Below are 19,392 nucleotides of genomic sequence, written 5' to 3'. Positions count from 1 at the left end.
TAATCAGTAATCCAGGAATGATGACAATGAAAATTATGTTCTATTAGTGATTTATGAGTTAATGTGCAAGATTATTTGCTACCCATCCATTATCTTTATTTCCAAAATCTTATTCGGTAATTTTAATACATATAGCCACCACTGATGCATGTGACTGGTTATCCCGGTTAAATTATAAACCCTATGGTTATACAAAGTACCTTTGTTGGACAATATGATGTTTGAAAATAGGTGGGTGACTGGGATTATTGGCTCGCCTGGGAGGACCTGCGGAAGGGTAGGGACGTGGTCTTTCCAGAAGTATCCAGAACCTTCCATGCTGGCTCTTCAGGGGTCCACGTGTCTGGCTTCGAGCAAGAGGCGTACTTCAACCGAATGATCTTGAATCACCTGCCAGCTGTGAAACTGAACAACGTCAGGAGGTAACTCATTTGGAGAGAGTATTAGTCTAAGCCAAATCTAAGTCCTTCAAATGAAGGCATCGTGCTTACCCCACACAAAAAAATGGGAAAAAAGCACGTTAAAAGAAGAAGAAGAATTAGTCTATATGATGGATCGAATATCTCTGTCATTGCACAGAAAGTGGAAGCACAGGCAGTTTGTTTTCCTGGTAGCTAAAGGGTCAATCTTTTCCTAACTTTAGATTGTGTTTAATTGGCAAGTTTCAGATAATGCCTTGTTTAACTTCAGAATCTGGCTCCTCTGGACATTATGGTTACAGTTCTCTTTCACCGGCATCTTACGGATATGCTGAATTTGTCTGAATTTTTATAATAATCGAATTCTAAGTATTTCGTGACAGCTGAAACCACTAAAATGCAGGTTAAATTGAAAGAAGTTTTATTTTAACTTGCAAACGGCCAATTTTTTTTTGTTTTATACATTGTTATACAAGGTTTAAGCATATTACTGTATGGTCAGACAAGGATATAAATCGCCATTATATAAATAAATCGATACAAATTTTCAGATAAACCGTTTATGCTTTTTTGGCACATGTTCACAAATAATCTCAAGGTATTTTTCAGCCCAAAAACATTTCCGTCAATTGTGGGTTTAATATAACCGAAGAAACACCTTATTTTGAACAATACATAGTATAAGTCTAGGAAATATTAAAAAGCAAGTTACTTCCAGTTGCAATGCTATCAGTTGTATTTGCGGCGTAATTTTTGAAATTTGTTAACAGCTTTTATATTTAATTATTTTCGTCTATTACTACATTATCAATAATTATTTATCACAGTTTTATTTCAAATCATTATCACAGGACTAAAAACCTAGTGGTTCCTGCCCAGGTCATCTGACCAGATATTCGTAAATCATATCAAATCAATCTTAATATTTTATATTCTTATTCATACATGAAATATAGCATTGCCTATCACGAAGAGTAGGCTTGTGTAGAAATAAAACAATATTTAAGATATGCAAAATTTGTTATTACTTTAATAGAAAATAATACATTTCAATTATGGAAGCAAAACAAACAATTAAACCACTGTTATGTCTCAGGTTTTACTTACAGAATTGAAAGATTACACTGTTCCTTTCCTCTTCGGTCCTTTTCCATCATTAAAATCACTTCTCTTTTCCTTTGCTGTGATCATGAAGTAAAAATGGTTAGAATTATAACTATTCATTGTTCCTTATAACTGTTCCATCAACCCTCATTACGTTCATGGCCCGAAATATCATACATCTATCTATATAAAATTTGTTGTCAAAATAAAAAAAAAAAGAGGGGGGGGGGCGTCTTTTGTTTTACAGCATTGTGCGAGAGAATTACGACAAGGAACTTTTAAGAAATATACGACGGTCAAAAACTGCGCAACCTACCGGCGAAATCTGCAACATGACTTGGGTCACGGAAGGCGGGCGGGGACTGGTTATCTACGTGGAAGCCTCTGACGCCAACGATCAGTACAGCAGCTACAAAACCCTCTTAATGGTTCGTTTGATATTCATGGTATTCTGAACTGCAGAATCTTTTTACTTGGTTATTTAATTTATAAGGAATAGTTAGACGAAAATCTTTTTTTTTACTGTTCCAAAGAAATTAAGTAAAACCCGTTTAACCGAGCATTAATTCGTGAAGAATGGTTTTGTCTTTATTTTCGACTAGTCTTACATATTAGCAATCAATAAAATCTTTTTAAAAATTTATACTGGTTAACAAATCCAGTTATATTCTAAATCAGTATTAACTGAAATTAGTGTAAATGATTTTCGAAGTTAATGTTTATTCTCTTAGTCAAAAACATTTCAAACCAGAGTCATAATTTGTGAGTGCCTTTGAGTGATTCGTATAATCTTTCATCATTCAGTTATCTAAGGTTTATTTACATTTGCCTTATCAAAGATGTTTGAAGTTTTCACATCTTTATGAAAATAAAGTCCTACTAGTCTCATTGTTTTTCCGGTTCCGTAGTTTCCATATCCACTGTTATCTGCTGAGTAAAAGAAAAAAGTTAAGTATACCTTAGTTTAACCAAACCACTGAGCTGATTCACAGCTCTCCTAGGGTTGGCCCGAAGGATTAGACTTATATTACGTGGCTAAGAACCAATTGGTTACCTAGCAACGGGACCTACAGCTTATTGTGGAATCCGAACCACATTGTAGCGAGAAATGAATTTCTATCACCAGAAATAAATTCCTCTAATTCTTTATTAGCCGGTCGGAGACTCGTACTCGGGCCTAGCGAGTGCTAGCCGACAACTCAGACAATGGTACTATACATGAGGTCAGTCTTACAATATTCTTTCCAACTTTTACCCGATATGTTTATGCATAACTTTGGAATCGATATCCACTAATGAAATTAGAATAAATCTCGTTTGATGACGAATGATTAGCAACGGCAATCTTGCGTCTGCGCTCATCACATTGAAAACTTCGTTGCACAAACATTGTAAAAACACGGATTCCTGTAGCTTATCTAAATCCTCTCCTCTCCCTCGCATACTTCTTCATATTTGGTATATTCGTGATATATGTAATTCCACTTAAAATCAGCAAACCGAGAAAGTCATTATACGAACACCAATAAAAAAACCTGTAAGTTCATTGGACGAGGGAGAGGGTGCGAGGTGACACAATCCCTGGATAAGCGAGGGTGAGTGCGGAAAAAATTTAGGGTCGGATCCCCTGATGTGTTGTATTAAACACACTCGCACGAGGATTATAAAGGGATCGGGGTTATGCACCACGTCGCTTGTGCTTTCTCTGTCTCCTTTCTCAATCTTCCTTTTTCTCTTTCCCTCTCGCCAACTGCACTTATTGCTTTCTTCCCTCCTGTGACCACTTCACGTCTTGATTCGTCTTGATTTCATACTCCTTGTTCTTAAATTGCCATTAGCCATGTCTTGAGCTGGAGTGTTCATGTCGAAGGGTCTCCTCCCTTTTCCCCTCTTCGTGTTTTGTATGTATGCATGACGTATTCTGCTGTCGTTCATGTTATCTTGTCAGTTTTTTTTGCATTTGTTCTTTTCTCCCTTATCCATACTCACGTATTTTGAATGCTTATTTGTCCATTAGGAGTGGTCCGTGGGCTTGCTAGTTATTAGTTAGTGGGCCTTCTAGTTATCAGTTAAAAAGATATTAAGACTGTTAGGAAGACTTCGGATTAGACACGGAATTTTAGCTAAGGCTCAGATGAATTATTCTAAACAGTGCAATGGCAGAGATACCTTTTGGGTAAATCCTAGGCTAAAGTTCTAGGAGATGAGGCTTATCCTGATGTTCCTATCTCTTTCAGAAAGATAATTTTTAGTATTAGTTAGGAGTCCCCATTAAGATTTCTTTGCATTAATTTATAAATTTTACCACTAATCTATGATTTGTTCATCAAAGTTTCGCTTCAAACTGAACATATTCGCGCCATTCATCTTCTTTCATTTTATGACTGAAATTACTGCACTGAATGGCATTCCTGGTCCCAGTGCCTGACCTTTAGCTAAAGTACTCTCTGTGCATCAGGTCGCTTTGATTGCCCAAAGAAGTAGGAGGGAGCTGACGATTATAAAATCGATCTAGAAGTTTATAAAATCCTAGTGGATACATTTATTTTGCGATAAGATCCTCTGCTGGGTTAAGAACTATAAAATGAAGAACAGAGTTTTATACTTGGCTGCATTTATGTACTCCTGATTATATTACTTAGGATGGAGGGAACATTCTTGCTAAGCTTTTTTGTGAGGATCTTATTTATGAAGTCGGTGGCACTTTTAAATTCAGTCCATAAGAGAGTTTTCTCCAAAAGATTTGAATGGACTTTGTTTGATTTAAATTTTCTTAGAGGATCTTGAATTTCAGCGTTTAAGACTTCATTTGTATAAAATATTAACTATATCGGAAGCAGTGACCATTGATGTTATAGTACCAGGGAACCTTCACTAAACCAAATCACCTCTACCTTATATTTAAGAAGTAGTCTTTTTTACTATTTAGTTAATAAACAGTACTTTATACTTGGAGTAGAGGCTGCATTTTTTGCCGTAATTTAGGAGGATGAACTCTATCTCGATTTACGGTTAAGTTTAACCAGACCACTGAGCTGATTAACAGCTCTCCTAGGGCTGGCTCGAAGGATTAGAGTTATTTTACGTGGCTAAGAACCAATTGGTTACCTAGCAACGGGACCTACAGCTTATTGTGGAATCCGAACTACATTATGACGAGAAATGAGTTTCTATCGCCAGAAATAAATTCCTCTAATTCTTCATTGGCCGGTCGGAGACTCGAACGCTGGGCCAGCAGAGTGCTAGCCGAGGACGACAACCATCCATCCAATGAGGAACTATATCTCGATTTAAGTGGGTGGACTTGTCCTTATGAGGTTTTGCTTCCCTGCCCTTGAGTTAGATTTTACTTGGCCCATGGCTTTGTACAGGCAAGTCTCAAGCAAGTTGCCCTGAGTACTCGGATTTATCGTCGAGATTTGATCCGCTTTTGATGCAGCTTGTGGACGGAAATGCGGTGTTTCAGACCACGTTTTTACCGGTGATGCACAATCACGTGGTAGAAATGATGCTCCGTGATTTCATGCGAATCATTCCGGTCGATCCGGAGTTGCAGTGGAATGAGGGCGCACAGCTTTGACTCGAAAAGTTGTACAGCGCTTCTTTACCCTTGACTTTTAAGGAATTACCTCTTTATCCTTTCCTGAGGAGCGTCTCTTTTCTTGTTGTTGTCTGATATTTCTGGCAATGTTGTTGGCAAGATGTGCATTTTCGGAAAGAGGAACTAATGTTGCTGTAACTTCTCGTGAACTGTGAAATGAAATTAATCAACAAAATGTTTACCATTGTTGACCCTAACATTTTATTCTTTTGGAAATGTAGTTTATTCTTATATTGATAGATGTTCGTCTGTTTCAGTGCTTTTTGACCTATGATGAAGGAACTCGTGAAATTTACAAAGGTGTGATAACGCTAAAGTGGCATTCCACTCCTATTTACATTGTTGGGTGCCCTTATTCCCCATTTTGGTGAGTAAAAAGAATTTCTCAACATCATTAATGATATTTTTGCATGTTTAGCTTATTTATGCCGGACAGGGTAATTCATCCTTTACTGTACGATATGGTCAGTGAAACTTGTTATTCTTTTACAAATAATATTGGTATTATTATTATTATTATTATTATTATTATTATTATTATTATTATTATTATTATTATTATTATTATTATTATTATTATTATTATTATTCAGTTGTTGTTGTTCAGAGGATGCACCATATTCATTTGGAACAAACTCACGGGGGCCATTGACTTAAAGTTCAAGCTTCCAAAGAATATGGTGTTCATTTGAAAGAAGTAATGGAAGGTAATATGAAATACAGAAAGATCATATATTAAAAAAATAATAAATTAACAGATTAACCAATAAACAGATAAAAGTGTAAGTAAATTATTAAGATACAAAAAGAATTGTTTTGAGATTCCAGCTGTTACAACATCCCCAAGGAAACTGTTCCACAGTCCAACATTGTGAGGAATAAAGGACCTCTGGAACTGAGGAGTTCGACAGTGAGGCACATTTATTGTGTATTGATGTTGCTATTCAGCAAATCTGGTTGCTCCCGGCAGGCAAAGAAGATCATGGATCAAATGTGAATGTGAAAGATCTCTGTCAGAATACCTGCTTATGAAAAATTGACAAACCAGAGACCATTCGTTAATGGTCCAAGTCATAACTACTAATGTTAGGAAACAGAAACCTACCACCACGAACAACTCTATCTAAAAGAGATAAATCTCTGGCAGAAGCAGATATCTGCACTGGGAGATAAATCTCTGGCAGAAGCAGATATCCACACTGGGAGATAAATCTCTGGCAGAAGCAGATACAAACTGATAAATCTAAAAGAAGGATATGCACTAGATAAATTTTATCCACTGATAAATCTCTGGCAGAAGCAGATATCCACACCGGGGAACATTATTCTAGTAAGGGAAGGACAAATGACCTAAAACAGGTTGTACTGATTTTATCACTGTTATAAATGTATGAGGTCTTACGTACAATACATGCCTAACTTCCATGTGAAATTTGTTGACACTTTCATTACATGTTTCTCAAAAATGAGATGTGAGTCACAAATTACACCCAGTACTGTATAGTTAAAGTTTCAGACTCATTCAGCAGAGTCCCATCCACCTGAAGGGGAGGATGGGGTGGAAAATCTGTACAAGCTCTACTATTCAGTAGTGTTTTTGTTCTACTACAGTTCAGCCTTATACCCCACCGACTACACTATTCACTAATCTCTCCATGTCATGACTGAGGCTAAGGTCAGCTTCATTGCTCATAAGTAGAGACATTACTACACCCACAAGTGTAGCAGCATCGGCTTATTGAACAATCTTGTTTTCCAGTCTGACAACCATATCACGTGTATACACTAAAAATTACAGCGGATCAAGAACACCACCCTGTGGAACTCCAAACACAATAGGTCTTGGTTTGTTCAAGATCCGATCAATAGCAACTCGCTGCTACTTACCTGTGAGGAAATATTGAAGTAATCCTAAAACATATCCACCCAGTCCAAGATTCTGAAATTTGTAAGTGCCCTGTTATTTACTAAATCGAAAGCAGCACTAAAATCTATTTGAATTACTCTACACTCAAAACCCTTATCAAGTTTCTCTTGCAAATGGCATATACACTAAAAGAGCATCACAGGAACCTAAGTCATCGGTCTGCTGGTATAGTGGTTAGTGTCGCCGCATGCCACTCAGATGTCTCGGGTTCAGGTCTCCTCCAGGGAGATGAAAAGTCACTGGCTCTGTATCATGATTAGTTACTGCTGCAGTGTGGGGTCTGCGGTGGGAGGTTGAAACCAACATTCTTTGGAAGCTTGAATTTCAAGTCAATGGCCCCTGTGTGCTTGTTCAATGTGAATAGGTTTCATCTACTGAAATAATAATAAATAGTTTCCTAGATACATATTGGCTATCAATATGTGGATTTCTTTAGATTTCACATATTTGTATAGTGGCTTAAAAGTAAGTTTTTCTGTAACTTTGAAGAGCATAGGGAGAATGGAAATTGGCCTGTAGTTACAGCAGTCTGCATATATGCCACTATTTGGAACAGCCACTATATTACTAAGCTTGCACTCATCTGCATAGATGTTACTTCGACCTAAAAATATATAGAATCTACTAATCTTAGGAGACAGGGCACTAGAAACCTTTTTAAAAAACAAGGAAAGAAACCATCAGGATCTTCTCCACCCCAGATATCAAGGTTATCTAGAATTTTCCTAACATCCCTAGAGCAAAATGCAAATTGTGTAAGAATAGGTTCAGGATGTCAAATATCAGGGAGAGAGAAATCCTCAGCTGATTACTTAGCTTCAGCAGCTTAATGAAGCAGTTCAGCCTTTACCTTAGGGCCAATAACCAATCTGCCATCATCTGTTAACAAATTTTTTTGTTTTTGCCATTATATCAATTGGGGTGAGGAACTAGCTGTTGTTTTTAAAAGTCCTGGATCTAATACAAATACTATTTATGTAATGGGAAAGAGCTAAAGTATAGTAAGAGTAAACGTGTCAAGAAACTAGAATGCAGCCAATGATTGTATTCTTCTCGTCATAACAGCAAGTATAAGCCGAAGGACGTGACACCCTACCGTCCAAGGACGAAGGATCTCTTGTCAGCTGCCAACTTCAGGGATACCTGGGAGCTTCAGTTCTTTGTTCAGAACCCACGAGTGGGCAGGCACCCTGGAGCTTCCCTGCAGGAGGTTTTTGACTTGACAGACATTGGTTTTTCGAGGCTTTCATAGTAGATTGACTGACCATGTGTCCAGGATGGTACTAGGGTATTTGTAGCCAAAAGCATATTTGTGACTTCACTGTTGTGATGTCCATGATAACAGTTATTGCAATGCTGGATTATAAAAGCCAATCAATCAGTAAATTTCCATATATTCCAAAATCATAGACCGAATTTTCTTGAAAGATCAAATTTTCTACATCAAGTAACTTTTTAGATTTACTGTTAAACATTTTGAAAGTAAAATAAAGTAATAAGTTTATTAATTACTTGATGACAAGGCATTTTTTACCTTCCTTAAGCAAAAACATTGTTGCATTTCGGATAAAAAGGCAACATACAAGACTTCTGTAACAGTGCGATTTTCTAGTTATGATCTGAACATAAAATCAAAATTTTGAGATATTTCTAACGGCTTTTTTTATTATAATTTTTATTTTTGTTTGCCATAAGACCGATTAGGTAAACCGTAGGGTAAAAAATATTTTTGCGGTGATGATGTTTTACCAGACACCAAAAGTTTTAAAAGATTTTTCAAATCTGCTCCCCTTCCACATGGATTATTGTGAAGATGGCACAGAAACTGGGATGCACAACCACCAGCCTGCTGAAATTAATTATGCAGCGAGCTAATGCCTTATTCTGTGGAGAGAGAAAAAATTATTTTGTATAGCCATAAATGTCAAGAAGCTGAAGTTTGTGTTCTTCACCTTTTGTTACTCAACGCTACTGACATAGAAGAGCAATATTCACCATAAAGCTCGGTGGATGAGTTTCTCTCTGTCACTGAAGTTTGGGATTCTCCCTCAGCTTTTGTTCACCACAGTTTCTATAACATTCCTCTTTAAAGAAGATACAGTGAAGCAATATTAGTCTCCTGATGTAGACAGAACACAGTAATGGGTTTTGTCACTTGTATTAGCTTATGATGTCATTTTGACGGCCGGTCTGCCAGTCATTGTTTGAGAAGAGTGTGAGAAGCACAAGTGGAACATTAGTGATTTATTGAACTTATCAGGTGTTTTCAGTTCTTTTAAATTGAAGAAACGTTGAGATCCATGTTTTGTTGATTCGGATCAAGTGGTTAACTGGTTAAGCGTTCGAGATACCCAAACTGCATTGCAGTTTTAACCAGACCTACCTTCCAGTTCATTTATCGCTGACAGTGGAAATACTGTAGTGTGTCAGGAATCTGGCAGAAATGAATCCCGGACGGTGGTCTGCACGACACCGATTGTTGACATATAAGCAATTTTCTTGCTAAATCCGCAGAATTTGGGAGACGTTGGTGGGCTTTCTGACGATCCTGAATGTGTGGTATGTCCGTTTTCTGGCGATTTTTTTTTTTATTAATTTAGGTATTATACCTCTCTCTGTTGCAATGAGAGGATTATTGATTTTATTATCACTTGAAAATATGTTAGTTCATAAACTAGTTGGTAACTACGATTCTCCCTGTCGATATTTCTTATTATTTAGCAACGGGTCTTTATTATTGTGTAATCCGAACATTATCGTTTGTCGAAGCTTTCTATCAAATCAGTTTCAAGTTTTCTATCCATTTAGAGGCCATTCCCTCCCCAGAAATAAATGTTTCATAGGCACTCTAACTCTGTTTTCCCATCAGCCGGCCGGTTAAAATTTTGATGTGCTTAACAGGATGGGAGGAAGGTTCCTATGATGAGAGACTGGCTAACTAAAAAAGAGATTAACTACAGCCAGAGGTGTACAATTTAAGAACATCCAGAACTATGAAAAATATTCCTCCAGTGAAGAAAAGGTTGTAAAATAAAAAGAAATATATTTACCAAAATATCTTTTATTGTGTGCCTCGGGCGCCAATTTATAAAAGCCAAAAAGCTAATCCAGGGTCATTGTACTTCAACTAATAATGAAGACTCTTAGCTAGGGATAATTGGAAGCAGTGCAAAAATGAAATACAACTCTCGATGTCATTTTCTTGCCCTCAAACGAAATACATCTTCATTTTAGCTCCAATTATTAGATCAGCCATACAGGTAATCAAATAGCTTAGTGTGGTATTATGTTTATTCAATGCATTCAGTCTGCAGTACTTGGGTATAGTTGTACAATTTCAGTCTGCAGTACTGGGTAAAAGGTTTTATTACTTGAAGATCCGTTTCAAAACGACGTTGATTTGTCTCTATTCTTCGCATGTTGATAGACTGAGTCTCTCTTCAGGTTCAGGTTCAGCGTTGTTCGGAGGTACTGCTATCGCATCGGCACCACCTCGATTGTGTCGCCAACAAGATGGCGTCACGTGCATTCTCTCCATAGGGCAATGACGTATGAAAGTTAATACGACGCTCGGAAAGTGCCAAGCAGAGCCTTTGCGCCTACGTCAGTTGGCGAGTTCGACTTAAAACTTTTACTCTCACCTTATCTCGTTGAGGTCTCTTAGGCTTGCCTTTGAATTTGTTCTACAAATCAGATTAGACGTTTTCAGTTGAAGTGTCATTTCAAACCCTTTGTTGTCAAAGTGCATACCAGCGTCGTGTGTCATTTCCCAGTCAAGTAAATGTGCAGTATGAGACAGAAAGAGTTCTTCAAAAATATCAACCGTAAGATTCTGAGAATAAATAAATGGCACCTTGACTTCGAAATATAAAAAAATTGACAGTATATCTAATACATTGAAGGAACGATTAAATACATAAAATCACAAATTTCAGAACGTTAAGGAACTATTAAACTTATGAAAAAGAGGAAAAGGAGACAACTATTCAATAATCCCACTAAGGATTAACTACTGGAGTCGTTAGTTGTAAGTGATTCAATTCTCGCTGCTAGAAAAAAGGTAGTCACAATCAGTTGATAGTAAAACAATATGTACTCGATCACATGAAGACGCATAGTGGAACATATGAGATATGTGCAGATGGATCCAAAACACATGAAGGGGTTGGCTATTCAGTAATACCTCGCGATTTTAAAATGCAAAATTCTTTGCCATTACAAGCATCTGTATATACAGCAGGATTATATGCCATTAAAAATACAACAAGACAGTATCTGTGAAGAAGTTCAGTGACGTTATATGTAGCGACTCAAAACGCTCGGCTGGAGCCATAAAATCGCATAGTTTACAATATCCCTTAGTACCTAATAACGAACTAATGCTGTACAGAATGAAACAAAAACGCATTTATTTATTCTCAGAATCTTACATTTTCTTGACTAGGAAATGACATATGACGCTGGTATGCACTTTGACAACAAAGGGTTTGAAATGACATTTCAACTGAAAACGTCTAATCTGATTTGTAGAACAAATTCAATAATATTTTGGATTCCAAATCATGTGGGAATGAAAAGAAACGAAAAAGCGGATATTGCAGCAAAAGAAGCAATAAGATTAACCATCTTTCAGTTCCATCTTCTAGTCGAAGACTGGCTAAATGTACTGTAATTAACTCAGTGATATGGGAAAAATGGCAGCGTTACTGGTATAACGCCCCCATAACGAACAAATTAAGACCTATTAAAGACACTGTCAGAGAATAGCATCATGTTCAAGAAATAATACAAAAACAAGAAGTACTCTAAGGAAGATTGAGAATAAGGCAGAGTATTCTAACACAGTTTCTTAATATGCACACCACACAGTCCCCAACGACTTGTGATATATGTCAAACGGAAGTGTAATTTAACGGAATGCCAGAAATATCAACTTTCAAGAAGCTTATAATGAACACATAATGAAAGAAATTTTAGATGGAAGGAAAAAATTCTCAGGAAGCAATTTTAAATTTCTACAACACTGCAGCCTCCTAAATAATATCTGATTCACTACAAATATTTTATACATGCGGTTACTAACTAACCTTCGGGCCGGACCTAGAGAGTTCTTTTAACTCAGTGGTCTGGCAAAACTGCTCTTTCAAACAATAAATAGATAAATAAATGACTGCCAGGGTACAGTGTTTCTTCAATGTAGCTGTATCGTTTTGTATTCCGTCTCTCCGTTTTGGAGACGGTTCATGTTCTTTATGGCTCCAACCGTTTGACCTGTGAATTGCAATTCCATATTATCCAGTCTTTCGCTCGTGGAACTTTTCATTGCGTGAATATCCTAACGAGCTCTTTATAGTTAGAGATCTTTAGACGACTGTCGCTTTCATTGCTACCTAAATTAGATTTTACTGATGAATCGTTATTTTCCGTTTTCCGTTTAAGGATCTTTATAAGTATGTGTGAATGTCATCGACGACCTAGGCATGTGCATTGCCAAACTTGGTCACGAAATGAATCATTTTAATTTCTGTGTTGAGCAACATAAAATTCTATGACTGCATTAAACGGCAAGAGAAACTTCTTTTATAGTCATTTTGTCTTGGTTTTCATTATGATGTTGATTTGTGACGTCGAGTTTTATGGAAAACATTTTATAATACTGTATTTAGCAATATATTCTTTTACGTTCCGAAATCCTCAAAATCTCATTTTTAAATCTTAATCTTCGGTTACAATTCGTAATCAGCACAAAAGTGGATAATGAAGGCGTTCCCCCACCGCAATTGAACACACGCCTCGAATAAGCTCCGGTGTGGGTGTTGTGGTGTCACCGTCACCACCAAAGAACAACCCTATCGTCATCAGTCGTCACCACCGTCAAACCACATTTGCCTCCCTCCCACTAAGACGATTATAACACAGAAATGGGTCCCCGGATGTGACACAGGGGGAATTGGGTAGGGGAGGAGAGGATGGACGATGATGAGGGGTAGGGAGAAGCGGGGGAGGGGGAGGGGGTTTCAGAAGGGTCTAACAATTCGTTCGGATTTCATCGGGGCCAATTTTCAACAAGAGTGCACCGCCTGGAATCATCTGTTGGTCTTCTCACGTGAGGGGATTCCAGGAGAGAGAGAGAGAGAGAGAGAGAGAGAGAGAGAGAGAGAGAGAGAGGATTGGTACCCTAGTCTTTAGGAAAGCTCTTGCTCGACCACCCTCTCCTCCTCCTCCTCCTCCTACAGGTAGGGAAGGAGGACCCTCCACACAAGGGAAAAATGTTATTAAATGACTATTGCTTATCACGGGCTTCGCCCTCTGCCCGCACTGATACGCCAGTTATTTTACGCCCCAAGGAACACCTGTTTCGGGGTTGCAGACAAGGTTGGGAGAGGACGAGGGGAGGGGAAGGATTTGTTAGAAAGGAGGCAGTGACGGGGGCCACTGGAACCCACCTGCTGGGATGTGTCAGTGGCAAAAGGGTTCGATGAGAAGTATGGACTGCAATGGGTGAGGAATTTGTCTGCTTGTGGAAGTGCTTGTACTCGTGTACTCGACGCTCGTAGTTCACGGCACATGAGAATCAGTATTCAGTAAGGCAAGTGTGGCTCGGTTTTTTATTCCATGTATTTATTAGTTTTCTCTTTATTCCATGTGATTTGTCTAATCCATTTCGTTTTGTAAGGTACAGCTTTATTTTCCATTTAACCCGTGTCTAATTTCTATCCACATCTGGCATACTGAATATTTTTACACAAAAAGGAACACGAATGTCTTGACTTTTCGTTCTCATTTCAGTGTGATGTCTCGTGAATTCTATTATTGCACTGTCTGTTCTAGTGTAATTTTTTACTATATATGCGACAGGTTTATGCATGCGTTCTTCTTAATATTTAATTGGAAAATAACTCAGGCATTACTTTTTAATGAAGAATCTTTGATGCTGTATAAAACAAAAGCATCAAGTATAAGCAAATGGACCCTACTTTCTACACTCATGGTCTCTAATAGAAAGGTTGAAAATGAAAAAGCAAGGGCTTTGATTTATTCTTTTCAGAACAACTAGTTTCTCACTCGTCTGATACACGACTCGAACATAACTTCATATGTAAGTGTATTTCAGATTTTTATGTTTCATATGAGGGCCTGTTTCTTGCTGTGATAAGTTATTCTTTTTTTTCTGCTGCAGGCAGCTGGTTTCATTACCTGTCCCCTCATTTTTTTGTTGCTATTTGTCGTTTCACTCTGCATGTCACGAAAACCTAAATTTATGCTCGGCTGAGATTTACTCCACATGAATTCAAATAGCCAATAAAGACGTTATTGTTCAGGCATTCCTGCTTGTGCGACAATCGATGAATAATTCCATGTTCATTCCAGGGTGTGCAGTCCCACTTGGAGTGACATTTTTAGAACAACATTAACACATGCAGATTCATTTAAAGCAACAATTCTGGGTGTAGACTTATTCAGAACAGTAAATTTGAGGCATCCCCTTTGAAGCAACAATCTGAGGGTAAGCAGTACCATTTAAAGCAACAAATTTTAGGTACACAAATTTTGCGACATGGAAATCTTTAAGCTTTCTTATCAGGTGTGTAACATATATCTGCATGTAGGACTGGTTCCAGTTTAGTACGAAGAAAAGAGTAAAAATGTAGTTTTCAGAATTTCAGGGCCAACGCGTTACAGCGAGAGAAATGTTAAATTGGCAGACGTGAAGTGTTTGATTAGACAAGGAAGTAAGAGGCTGTATGAGCCAAGAGTTTGTTATGGAACGGATGTGAGACAGGTTTCTAAGTGCCAAACATGGACCCTGTAAGGGTAAATAGTTAAATGAGTACAATTTGCATGAAGAAAGGTTATTGATGAATGTGAGGATGGGAGAGTGACTAGTTTGGTCCAAAAGTGGTAGTTCAGTATTTTGATTGACAGAGTGATGAGAGAAGTCAGTGAAAGGGCAGATCCAAGTTAAAGGATTTTGAATAAGGAAGGTGTCATGATTAGTGTGGTGTTGCTATTAGTTGGTGGTAAGGAAGATTTTGTAATAAGAGAAAATTGACAGTTTATGTTAACAAGATTAAGGATAAGATCATGTATGGAGAAACTAGGAAGATGGAGCAATGAATGTTTGCGGAAGAATGGAAGTTATCTACTAAAATAAGCATGGGGATTAAATTCAAAGAATGATTGTGGGCCGAGTGAAGAGATAGGTCACAGAATGGGTGAAACAAGGAAGGTAGCAGGATACCTGCTATAAGTGTGCAAGGAAAAAGTGTGTGTATGTAAGCAAAACTTTAGATACATGGTTTGCTGAGCCAACTCCTGTATGCAATTGATGTGTCGATGTTGAATGCAAATGAGAGAAGAAAAAGAGTAGTTATGTTGAAATGAATTGTTTACATAGTATATGTGGATTAAAAAGGTTTGAAAAGGAGGTAAGTTAAGAGACACTATGAATATGTGGCAAAAACATTGGTTGCAAAGATAGATGAGAGTGTATTGAGATGGTTTGGTCACGTGGAAAGAACAGAGGACGATATTTGGTGAAACGTGAATAATTCGGAAGTCTTGGGAGGAAAGAGGAGACGGAGACCAAAGAAGAACCGACAAAATGGTGACAAAAGGCATCAAAACAGAAAGACCTCAATATCCAAGAAACCTAAGCAAGATTGAGATGAATAGGATAGTGTGTATATAACGGGTTGACACTCTACTGAAGTGTATTCTATAGGTATAGGAAGCAGCTGATGCTGTAAGCTTCCTACTATTGCTCCAGTTAAAGGATTCAGGTGGCAGTGACTGTTGTCTGGTTATTTTAATGTTAGAATCTATATATATATATATATATATATATATATATATATATATATATATATATATATATATATATATATGATTATAACCACTCTAACACGTGGTTCGTTTATCACACATCTCCACAGGTGAAAAAATGAAATACTGGATGTGGGTCCTGACCGGTTTCAGCTTTATTTCCAAGCCATTGACGGACTAATTATTAGTGGTAGAAATCATAATATATATACTACAGAGACAGTACGGACGAACAATATACAATTGGTGGAGGCTGCAAATCCACATCTGACAGTTGTTATAGAGGGGTTAGCTCATTAGTGCCAATGCTAGAAATCAAAATATGTACTTAAGAGAGAGTACCGACAAGCATTAGACCACTGGAGACTGCAAATCCACACCTGACAATTGTTAAAGAGGGGTTAACTCATTAGTGCCAATGCTAGAAATCAAAATATATACTTTAGAGAGAGTACTGACAAGCATTAGTCCATTGGAGACTGCAAATCCACACCTGACAAGTGTCAAGGGGGGTGCGGTGAAAAAAAGTCACTAGTGCTAGTGATCCCATACTATGTTTGCAAATATGATAGTCCTTTTCCCATCCATTTTTATTGCCTTCCTTAAAATTTAAACATTTTATAAATTTATTTTAAAATTATAGGATCAAGTTTATATATGTCTTGACTGATATTCATGTTATGTCCATAACTTTCATTTATAACGCTAGATTCAATTATATTCCTTTCCATTATTAGAATGCTCTATCGTTTTTACTCCCTCCCAGTTGATAGTATGATTGTTCTCACTGAAATGCACAAAAATTCCATTGTTCTGTTCATCAGTGCATATCTTATACATTTTATTATGCTGTACGATTCTCTTTCCAGTGTTTTACAAATTAAGTTTCCCCAGTTTGAAATTTGTCATAAGACTTGCATGGAATTTTGTATACACACGGGAGAGTTCTTTATAAGTACCAGTTTCATTGTTTTGCTCTTAAATGCGACATTAACACCAAAATTCTTAAGATAGGGGATATCTTTCATATTATTACTATATGGTAGTACAACCGATTTTTTGTGTTGCAAGGTTCTTTTTGTTTTGATAGTCTTTTTTTGCCGCTTCTAATATATTGTCTGTTACACAATCAGGAAATTTCAATTTCTTGCCTGTATTCCTAATCTTATCTATTTCATCATCAATGTATCCAGGGCTACATATTTGAAATGCTCTTAAAGACATAGATGTGAACATTGATTTTTTGTAACCTTATTGCTTTGACTAGAATAAAAATGCACATAGGAAGAAATATTAGTAGGTTTTCTGTAAACACTGTACTTAAACACATAACCATTTCTATGTATCCGTCAATCTAAAAAGGGTAGGCACCCTTCCTTTTCCATTTCCATCGTGAACTTAATTGAAGGTACTAAGTGATTTAAACTGGACAAGAAAGTAATTTACATTTTCGTTCCTCGGCCATGCACAAGTTACGTTTATCGTCAGCTTACAAGAACCATACTGCATTGCGTGTTATGATTTTGTTATATATTTTCCTTTCAAAAAATTCCAAATACAAATTTTAATACTGGAGATAGCGGGTTGCCTATCGCCGTACCAAAATCGGATCAGTAAAATTTGTTTAAATTATAAGAAAGGCGGTAGAAATGTATGGAAAAAGGATCATCATATTATTGCACACAGTAAGGGGTCACAAGGACGAATGAGCTTGTCGGTACTGTCTTTTTAGTATATATAAAATTTATATTGTGATTTCTACCATTAGCAACTAATAAGTCTACCCGGCTTTGACAACTGTCAGATGTGGATTTTCAGTCTCCAACGGTTGTGTACGTTCGTTCGCACTTTCTCTGTAGTATATGCATTATGATTTCTACTACTAGTTATCAGTCCTTCGTCAATGGCTTGGAAATAAACCTCAAACCCACACCCAGTCTCTCATTTTCTCACCTGTGATAATATATATATATATATATATTATATATATATATATATATATATATATATATATATATATATATATATGTGTATGTATGTATGTGTATGTATATGTATATGTGTATATACATATATACAGTATATATATATATATATATATATATATATATATATATATATATATATTATATATACAGTATATATATATATATATATATATATATATATATATATATATATATATAAATGCAAGTCCATACACAGGTCATACTCATTCTTACACCCTTTATGAAAGTAGGTGTACGTACCATACAATACATTTTCACACGCGTATCCGTGCTTCCGTGCCAGTGACCGCAGCAGCGGTCCAGGAGAAAAGCAGTTGATAATGAAAGTGGCAGCGCATCGGACCCACTGAGTATGAAATCGCTGGTTGCAAATGCGGAGCATGAGAGGTATGATGCATGTTTATAGCCTGCGTAGCCTACGGGCCTGTCCATGCTGTCACAATACTGCCGCCAACATTTTTGTGGTTATTAAACCCACTGGAGCGGCTAATTGCTTTGATGCGTTTCGAGGGAAAGCATACAAACGTGCGCGCGCGCGCGCGTGCGTGCACATACACATATCTCTGTAGTGTACCTCCCCCATCCCCTCTTCCTCGACACCTCTTCCCCTGGAGGTCCCCAGCCTCACGCGCCATCCCCTCCTCTGTCCTCTCTCCCTGCACTCCCCCAGCGACACCCTCCCTCCCCACCCCCAAGCTTCCTTCCCCCTCCCTTCCTCTGCCCTCCATTGACAAAAAGGGGAACTGGCAGAATGAAGAAATGGAGAATGAAAAATATATGAATTCCTCCGAAATGAATCGCACGCGAGGACACGCAAAAATACCTCGCAGCATTATTTTATTGTTTAAAAAAGTCATAAAATGGAAGGGATAGAAATGTGAGATTGGTGACAACCTGATTCTGTGTCCAGTCTCACAGCCGTGGGAAATGGATTTTTTTCTGCAAAACGTCCAATTGAAAATGATTTATTAAAAATGGAAACGCGAAAAAGTAAGGCAAAGGGATATGGGAAAAAATTTCGCCATCAGTCCGATTGGTATAACTATATTAAGCCATATTTTGATTTCTCGAGAGTAATGTTTTGCGTGCAATTGTTCCATTTATTTTTCATCCCTAGGATATGCCGTTTAGGGATCAGGAATGTAATTTGATTGTGCATATTTATTGGGAGAGTAATAAAACCCTTTTCTCTTGGCTTGTCAGCCGCCATTTATTACAGTGGAGGAATAGGCACGATCTTGTTTCAAGGACTGACTTTTTCGCTTGTGAACTGAAAGGGGTTTGCTCATAGATTTACTCTTTCATTGTTGTTGGATTACGGCAGGTCCTGCTCTTCATTTTCAGCTGATTTCTGTCATTAGTAACTTTTCCTGTACAATAAAAAAATTTTCACTATTTTATACAGATTTTACGCTACTTTTTCAATGCCCGCATCTGAGTTTTAACTTCTGTTTCTTTTTGTACGATATCAGAGAGAGAGATAAAATCTGTTCATTTCGTAACTTA

At 37.3% G+C, this 19,392-nt stretch overlaps 1 long non-coding RNA gene across 1 annotated transcript; it reads left to right on the top strand.

The window, feature by feature from the left end:
- Nucleotides 1-253: 253 nt before the first annotated feature.
- Nucleotides 254-8,479, top strand: LOC136828312 (uncharacterized). Its single transcript, XR_010849992.1, has 4 exons — nucleotides 254-422; nucleotides 1,771-1,951; nucleotides 5,382-5,491; nucleotides 8,117-8,479. It is a non-coding gene; the product is annotated as an uncharacterized lncRNA (long non-coding RNA).
- The last annotated feature ends 10,913 nt before the right edge of the window (nucleotides 8,480-19,392 follow it).

The sequence above is a fragment of the Macrobrachium rosenbergii genome, chromosome 3 (genome assembly GCF_040412425.1).
Source record: "Macrobrachium rosenbergii isolate ZJJX-2024 chromosome 3, ASM4041242v1, whole genome shotgun sequence".
Classification (NCBI taxonomy): Eukaryota; Metazoa; Arthropoda; class Malacostraca; order Decapoda; family Palaemonidae; genus Macrobrachium; species Macrobrachium rosenbergii.
Note: the sequence above shows the minus strand (reverse complement) of the source record. Positions and strands in the feature narration are given on the sequence as shown.